We start from the raw sequence: 7474 nt of genomic DNA, 5'->3' as shown, positions 1-7474 counted from the left end.
ATATATATATATATATATATATATATATATTTCTTTCACATAAGAGATAGTCATGACTATTCCAAATCAGTATAAAACTTCAGATGGTTGTGGCACTTCAGGGATCTAAGAGCTTTCTGTTCTGTTGCATTTATTCTGTGCAGCAGCATCATTATCTTCATGATCAAAATTAGCTAGTCATCATACTGGATTCCAGACATGAAAAGAAGAAAGAGCATGAGGAGGCACATCAAACACCTTCAGGCCCAATCTAGAGATGGCCCTAACTACTTCCATTGACATTATATCGGTAAGAGGATTGTCATGTGATTATACCAGAAAATTTAGTCTAGAAGTGCTGTGCTCAGAAGGTAGGATTTTGGTAGACGACAGTTCCTTTAAATTGACTGAGAGTTTGGAAACCATTACAACTCTATAATCATTACAGAAATTGAGTTAGTGAGCTAGTAATAAAAATATCTTCATAGTAAAAGCAATCAAGAGTCCACACATATTGAAATAAATAATTGTAGTAAAGCCATATAATGAAATATTTTACAGAAATATATGCAACGAGAGCTACAAATACATGGATGAATTTTACAAATAATGTCAAGTTAAAGCAAATAAAAATGAATCCATGTAGTATGATGTTAGGTTGGTGGAATTCCAGAAGAGGCAAAACTAAACAATGTTGAGAGTGCATGCTTAGTGTTTAAACTAGCGAGGACAGGAAAGTGATGGTTATCATGAATTATGATATTGGTTGTCTTTAAGGAATCTGGGGATCATGGTCAAGGGAAGGTACAGAGAGTGCTTCTGTAGTGCTGGTAATTTATTTCCTGGTTTGGATGGTTGTTTACATTATATTTGTTTCATAATTATCCTATAACTGCATATATGTATTTTATATATGATATATCTTACAATTTTTGTTATACATTAAGAGATAATGAAGTTAACTTCAGAAACTAAGAATGAAGAGTAAGAGTAGGCCTAATAATAAAAACAAGTTAGTATTTGTGCAAGAAAAAGACAAGTAGACCAAAGGACAAAGATCTCAGAAAAAGAGACGAGGAATCCATGTAAGATAAAGCTCGTGACATCAATCAATAAGAGATGGTATTTTGTTTAGAAGATGGCATTGAAAAAAATTAATTCACTCTATAGAAGGAAGGAAAATTACATCCTACCTAACATCACTAGGTAACTACCTAAAAAGGATACATTCTGGATGGGCTAAGGAGTTAAGGTGAAGGACAACCTTTCAACTGATTAGAAGGCAGTATAGAGAATCTTTTTACGATCTCCGAATCAGGAAGAACTTTTGAAACAAAATTTAAAAAGTTTAAATCCTAAGACAGAAGAGTTAGTTGAATTTGCATTATCAAAATTAAGGATTTGGGGCTGGCCCTCTGGTCTAGTGGTTAAGGCAGCTGAATCCCACATGGATGACTGCATGGATCCCAACCCCACGACTTGAAAAACACACAAGCTGCATGTATCCTGATGGATGGAGAAATGGAAGAGAAGAGATTGTGGTGTGACGACATCCCACTGGCAGTGTTTTCACCCTCTCCCTTTCCCTGTCCCTCTGTCTCTCTGTGGCAAGCACATATGCCCTCTGGCTATTAAAAAACAAACGAAGGATTTCTATTTCAGTAAAGAGTACCATTGTCAAAAGCAAACAGATAAATGTCAGAATGAGAAATATTTGCAATGTTCAACTGACAAGGTATTAATAAGTATGATTCATTATGAATTCTTGAAACTAACAAGGTGTGAATAGTAACCCTAAAGAATAATAGGCAAATGGTGTGAAGAAGCAATTTACACAAGAGTTGACAAAACAAAGTACATGAAAGATGCTCAGAATCTTTAGCAATCAGAGAAGTGCCAATTAAAACAGCACTTTCAAATTACTTTCTACCTATTTGTCTATCAAAAATGAAAATGCTTGATATTGTCAAGTGTTGATGAGAAGCTGGGTATAGAGGGAACATCAGGCATTGTTGATGGGAGTGTAGCTAGTTGTAGCAAGACAAGATCCAGAACTCAAGGAACCACAAGAACTGTCAGCTCCAGAGTCACCCCAGTGGCATGAATCACACTAGCAAAACAAAAGCCTGCTATACTGCCTCATTCCCCACTTAATTACTTCTATATTTTAGTTTTTGCTCAAGCCCTGCTGACTTATAGACACAAGATTACATCTTGTACTTTGGCCTCAAGAGAGTTTGGGGAACATAACTTATAGTTTCTACCTCTGCAGGGCAGGTATGCACACTAGAGAGTAGAATCTGACCCCTTAGTTGGATTTCAAGCACTGATATTTTATTTTAAGAACTCCCTACATGATTCTATCATGTAGCTAGAATTTTAAAAGACTGTACCCAAAGGATGTTGGAGAAGAATTGGAAGGTGCTGGTTTCTTTGTCTCTACCACACATCACAGAGGTGAGGCCCAGAGCACTCACTATCAATGATGCATTTGTGTTTCATTGTCACAACATTGCAGGAATTTGTCTCTAGTAAGAAAACAAATCTCTTCCTTTCTGCCCAAACTTATTTTTACCATGCAATGAGGTTACTCAGAGAAGTGATTTCCTTGAGATGTAAAATACCATAATTAGCACAGCCAAGGACAAGTCTTCCGATTAAGGAAAACCAAGAGGAATGTTCTTAAGTAGGAGCAGAGAATACCATAGAAACTTGTAACAAGCTATTCCGTTTCATACTCACCATAATAGACATCAAAGAAAGTTCAGTCCATCAGAGATGACTTTGGGAAATGGTGACATGAATACTTATCACAAAATTGTAGGCATCAAGCTACATGTTTTGTACACCTGAAGAACTCTGTGGTTTCTTTTTTTATTTTTTAAGAGGTTTTTGCCATAGGGCTCATGTGCTCTCTAGTGAGAGACAGTGAGAAGGAAAGTGAGAAATCACTCCTCAGTGGGGATGGTCACTCCACAATTCCTTCTTCTCCATTCTCCTCCTGGAATCTTGGGCAGGGACACACACATGCCCAGCATGAGTTTCAAGCCACTGGGTCCAGGACCTGAACTGCAGTCGACCATGTGAGAGTTCAGCAACATAACCACTACACCATCTGCTGGCCCCAGAACTCTGTGGTTTCTAACAGCTACCTAGAGAATCACATAAATCATAGAATGTCACTGATTCCATCAAGAAGTCAGACCTAAATGAAGGGCAGGTGGAACATTCTGCAGACCATTATCAATTTTCACTACAGAAAATCTACTGGCTTCTGCAGGGAACCTGAAGATTGGATGTAGAATGAAAACCAAAACATTTTGGAACATAAATTGTTTATAAGTGAATGATAGAGTAGTCAGCTGGTAATCGAAATAAGCACATCTTATGCTAAAAGTTCCACGTAAACAGATAAGTACATACATGTTGGAAATAATAAAGCCAGATATGTTTTATTCATAAGAGGTTTAAACATTTGGGGACGGATGATGGCACAATAGTAACACGTGATTTGTGTGAGGCTGACCCACATGAGAAGGTTCTGGGTTCATGTCTAGAGATCTCCTTGAATATGCAGGCCCCTGACTTGGAGTTGAATCAGTTTACATTCCCACCAACAGGGTAGGAGAGTTCCCTTTTCACCACATCCCCACCAACACTTATCACTTTTTATATTTTTAATCTTTGCCATTCTGACAGGGGTTAGGTGGCATCTCATTGTGGTTTTTATCTGCATCTCCCTTATGATGAGGGATGTTGAGCATTTCCTCCTATGCTTTTTGGCTGTTCATATGTCTTCCTTAGAGAGATTTTTGTTCAGCTCATTTTCCCATCTTTTAATTGGGTTAATCATTTTTTTTCATGTAAGGTGCTTGAGTTCCCTGTGTATTCTGGTTATCAATCCCTCGTCGGAGGCATATTTAACAAAAACATTCTCCCATTCTGAGGGTTGTCCATTCACACTTGTTACTGTGTCTTTTGCTGTGCAGAAACTTCATAGTCTGATATAGTCCCACTTGTCTATTTTAGGGATTATTGCCTGTGCTTTGAAAGTCTTATTTAAGAAGTCTTTGCCTACTCCAATGTCTCCCAGAGTTTCCCCAGCATTTTCCACCAGTAGTTTTATAGTTTGAGGCCTTAGGTTCAGATCTTTGATTCATTTTGAGTTGTTTTTGTTAATGGTTAAAGATGGGGTTCAGTTTCATCTTTCTGCAGGTTGATACTCAGTTTTTTCCAGCACAATTTTCTAAAAAGATTTCTTTTTCCCAATAGATTGACTGATATCTTTTGCCAAAAATCAGTTGGCTGTAAACTTTGGGAATTATTTCTGGGGTCTCTATTCTATTCCATTGGTCCACATATCTGTTTTTATGCCAATACCATGCTGTTTTGATGACCACAGCTTTATAGTATATCTTGGGATCAGGGAGTGATATGCCTTCCACTCCATTCTTCTTGCACAGGATTGCTTTAGCAATACGAGGTCTTTTATGATTCCAGACAAATTCAATGATTGTCTTTTCTAGATCTGTGAAGAATATTTCTGGTATTTTGATTGGAATTACATTAAACATGTAGATTAATTTGGGTAGAATTGCCATTTTGATTATGTTAATTCTTCCAATCCAGGAACATGGGCTGTCTTTCTACTTTTTTTATGTCTCTTTCAATATCTTTTTAAAGATTTTCATAGTTTTCTTTATAAAGGTCTTTGACTTCCTTAGTTAGGTTTATACTTAGTTATCTTATGCATCTTGTAGCTATGGTGAAAGGGATTCCTTTCTTCAGCTCTACTTCATTCAACTTGTTGTTCATATACAGAAATGCTATAGATTTTTGGATGTTGACTTTGTATCCTGCCACTTTACTGTATTCACTTATTACTTCGAGAAGTTTTTTCATGGAGACCTTTTGGTCTTCTAAGTATACCATCATGTCATCTGCGAATAAAGATATTTTCAACTCTTCTTTGCCTATTTGAATGCCTTTAATATTGTTCTCTTCTCTGATTGCAATAGCTAAGACTTCCAGTGCTATATTAAAGAGCAGTGGAGAAAGTGGGCAGCTTTGCCTAGTACTAGTTTTTAGTGGAAGAGCTTTTAGCTTTTCCCCATTCAGTATAATGTTAGCTGTAGGTTTTTCATATATGGCTTTTATTGTGTTGAGAAATGACCCTTCCATACCAGTCTTACTGAGGATCTTAATCATAAAAGGATGTTGTATTTTATCAAACGCTTTCTCTGCATCAATTGAAATGATCATATGTTTTTTGATCTTTTCTCTATTTTTATCTAACTACTTTCAATCCTTTCCAATATTTTCCTAATATACACTCTCAATAAATCTTGTGCTACTGAAATTCTGTCTAATTCTAGAGAACCAGACACAGACATAGAACATGAGTCCAAGTTGCCCAAGACAGAAGCCAAAGACTCACTTTGTTATTCTCTGTGGTAGGTTGGATGGATAACTGTTGTCTGACTATTCTGGTTCTCTTCTCACTATTCTACTCTCAGTGGGCTGTGTAAACGTCTCTGTGCTGTTTAAGTCAGGAATTACTATGTGACTTAGTCTGGCCAGTGAAAATATTGATAGAAGCAATACAGATAGGTATATTTTCCACAAACTGTTCAATAGAAGGTAGTCAATAATAGCTGCAGTCTATGCCCTACTGAAATTTACATGCTAGTGAAAAAAGGCAAGTTGTACGCAATAAAATAAGTAGATAAGAAAAATGGCATTATATGGCGAAGAGAGCTATGACTGCAGGGGTGATAGGTACAGCACAGCCTCAATCAGTCAGCAATAAGCAAAGCACTATTTGGAAGAAAGATCCTAAAATCATGTTGTGTCAGATAATAGTCCCTTAATTGCCAGGTCATGGCCAAGTGAGAAAGGGTTGTAAAGGTTTCTAAGGGAGGAGGATTGGTCACTATTGTGGGGGACCTCTTGAGGCACTGAAGAAGTGGCCATTTAACAACCATTTTAGAAACATGTCACAATTTTAACAACTAGTAACTCTTTACTGGTGCTAACCATTTGATGTCAGCTCTTGGATGAGGAGAGGGAACGGGGTTGGATGGGAAGCGCTACTATAGACAGTAACTAATGTTACTAGCCTAATGGCAAGTTTTTGTAGATGTGGCATTGAAGTTAAGAGCTGAATGACAGACAGGAAAGAGAAATGCAAGAAGTAGTCAGGGAGCAAATGAGGATACAGGGAGGACATTCTAATCAAAGAATAGCTGGGTGGGGAACCAGCAGTTAGCGTAATGGCTATGTCGCTGAACTCCCACGTAGTCGACCGCGGTTCGTGTCCTGGACCCGGTGGCTTAGAATTCACGCTGGGCGCGTGTGCATGAGTGCCCAAGATCCGGAGAGGAGAATGAAGGAGAAGGGATTGTGGCATGACCACCCCCCCCGGGGGGGGCTTTCTCACTTTCTGTCTCTATATCTTTCTCTGTCTGTCTGGCAAGCACACGCGCCCTATAGTGAAAACCTCTAAAAAAAAAAATAGCTGGGTGAAGATGACAAAGTGCAGTAAGCTTGGCATGTGTACAGATGGTAAGAAAGCCAATGTTGCTGGAACATTAAGCTGAATGAATGATAAGAAATTAGGTCAGATAATAAGCACAGGCCAGGGCTTGTGAGGCCCTTTAGGCCATCTTAAGAAAGTAAAATAAGAAGCCATGGGAGGGAGGGTTTTAGCATGGAAATAATCTAATCTGATTATATTTTCAAAAGATTAATTGAGCTTCAGTGAGAAGAATGAATTGGAGGTGGGTGGGTTAGGAAGAGAACAATGAATAGGTTGTTCTAGCCTGGAGTCGATGGCAGCTTGGACCACAGTGATGACAGTGAAATGGAGAGAAGTGGGCTGGTTCAATATTTATTGGGGGTTGTGATGCTTTTAAAAATATGTACATACATTATCTGATAAGCTTCCTTGTAAGAGGAGGAGCTAAATTTCTTTCCCTTTGAATGTGAACTGGAGTTAGTAGTTTGCTTCTAGCAAATAGAATATAGCAGAAGTTAGGGGATATGACTTCTGACATTAAGTTATACAAAGGGGCATACTGTTTTGGGGGCATGCTGTCTCACTCTGTCAGATGTTCACCCTGAGGGGAGTCAGCTACCTTGTTCTTCTGTAACACTGTTGAGAGGCCCATGGGGTAAGGGACTGAAGCCTGCCAAGAACCATGTGAGTGATTTTGTAAGATGATCTTACCTCCTCCATCCCACCCCAGTTGAGCCTTCAAATGAGATTGCATCTCTGGCTGACAAATCAACTGCCAAGTCAGAAAAGATCTTGAGCCAGAGATATTCAGTTATGCCACCACTGGATTCTTGACCCATTTATAGTATGAGATGATAAATGTTTGTCACTTTTAGTTGCTAGGTTTTGGCATAATTTGTTAGGCAGCAGTAGATAAGTAATACAGAGTAGGTCTTATGGGACTGACCACCAGTGTTAGTGCAGTTTAGAGAAAGGGAA

This window comes from Tupaia chinensis, unplaced genomic scaffold (genome assembly GCF_000334495.1).
Source record: "Tupaia chinensis unplaced genomic scaffold, TupChi_1.0 Scaffold000544_1, whole genome shotgun sequence".
NCBI lineage: Eukaryota > Metazoa > Chordata > Mammalia > Scandentia > Tupaiidae > Tupaia > Tupaia belangeri.
Note: the sequence above shows the minus strand (reverse complement) of the source record.